Source organism: Monopterus albus, unplaced genomic scaffold (genome assembly GCF_001952655.1).
Source record: "Monopterus albus unplaced genomic scaffold, M_albus_1.0 scaffold391.1, whole genome shotgun sequence".
NCBI lineage: Eukaryota > Metazoa > Chordata > Actinopteri > Synbranchiformes > Synbranchidae > Monopterus > Monopterus albus.
Window position 1 is genome coordinate 8,654 of NW_018128271.1, and position 1,858 is coordinate 10,511.

Here is a 1,858-nt window from a genome sequence, read left to right on the forward strand (position 1 = left end):
GTGATCTCTGCACTTACATCTTTGGTGGCAGCAGTCACACTGCTGACCTTGTGTGGATGCGGATGCATCCCCTGCATCAGGCATCTCTGTCTCAAGTGCATTACCACTGCCATTGATAAGAGATATCCTCAGCCCCCTGCCTGTGAATTGATACAATCCCATGCCCCCTGGAAATCCATTCCTCTGATCTCCCTCACTGAGCCCGGTGAGTGAGAGATTGAAGAGCTCCATGGACCGGAGTGAAGACCGTGGATCCTACATAAAATGATTAAAGGTTAATACTGTACATACTGATATATTCTTGCGTAAACGTAGGTGGTGTGAACTCATAGTTTGTTAATTGATTTTTGGTAATTGATTTTTGATAATTAAGTTTGGTAAGTATTAATGGTAATTGATAATGGTAACTTAAATTCTCATTGTTGTGTGGGGTTTATGATTGCGATAGGATGCAAGGGAATCTTTGTTCTCTTCTGTGTATTAGTTATCCCCTAATGTTATGATTAACCAATGAAAGCTTGCCACACATGATGTTTATGTATTTCCACAATTCTGTCTGCTCAAACGCTCTTAGTTGCGTTGAATCAGCTTACACATACGGCATACATATAGATGTCACTGCAATAAAAAACCCGCTTACACGCTCTAACCCTTTTTGTGTTTTTAGTTCATTTTTTCCTAAAGTACTCAGCTCTGTAGTTTACCCTTGAGGGAGTGGTTTTGGAGGGGGCCTCTCACCTCTCGTAATGCCAGGTAGCTTCATCTGGGGAAAATGGGACATTGATTGGGGTTGACACGATTTTGGTCATGTCAGAAGGGGGAATTGTTAGGTATTTTTAGTCAGATAGACATTGGTTAGACATTTCATGTATTAGAAATGTTTAGTGTAGACAGGATGTCTAGCTCAGGCTGTTAAATGCTTAGTCATTCCCATAGGGTACTCCAGGTTGTTCATGTTCAAGGATAACTAGATAGAAAGTTGATTACTGTTAGGAGACAGAATGTTTAGTATTATTATTATGACGTGTGTAATCATAATATTTTCTTATGCTTAGTGTCATGACATGTCACTAGATGTCATGTCAGAATGTCTTAGATGCATACCACACAATCAACAGACAATCACACATTGATTTTCTTCATGCTTTGACTACTGCTATGGTCAGCTGTAAAGCTGGCACCGGAGACGTCACGGTTTGGCATCCCTGAGTAGTATGGGGCTAGCCCAAAGTGATATAATGTATAGGCCTGTTATGGTTCAGGGCTTTTCATCTACCAGCTGCCTGCGTGCATGTTGGAGGTGCAAAGACTCCTGAGCGTGCAATGTTAATTTTACCTGTGTTCATTGAATAAATCAGCACTGTTTTGAAGTTACTCAGACTGCTTCGTCTCTCAGAGTTAATGTGCTGAAAAGAACAGGGGTCCAACACCGTCATGCAGTGCACAGGACACGGGTGCATAGCAACGGCATACACCACAGGTGCACAAGCTCCCAAGCACTTTGGAAAGAAGGAGAAAGCTGCGCGGCTGCCGTTGTCTACGCGTTTTCTATATGATAAGTGAACAGCCCCTTGCTCTGGGAACCTGATAACGAAAAAGATCAAAACTCGGAATGAAACTACTTCTTAGTTTCCGTTCTCAGTATCTGTTTCAGTCGGCGGTGTTTCATAATTCATTCTTTAACATATTTATGAAATTCTGATATGTGACAATTTTGTGCTGGCTGAGTGGATTGTTTCAGATCAAATTAGGACTAAACACGTGATTTTACCTGAAGGTCCTGATTTACAGTAAGTGGGATTTATGGGCTAGTCCTTCCAACTGGTGCATGAATAATTTCATATGAATTATAGCGCTA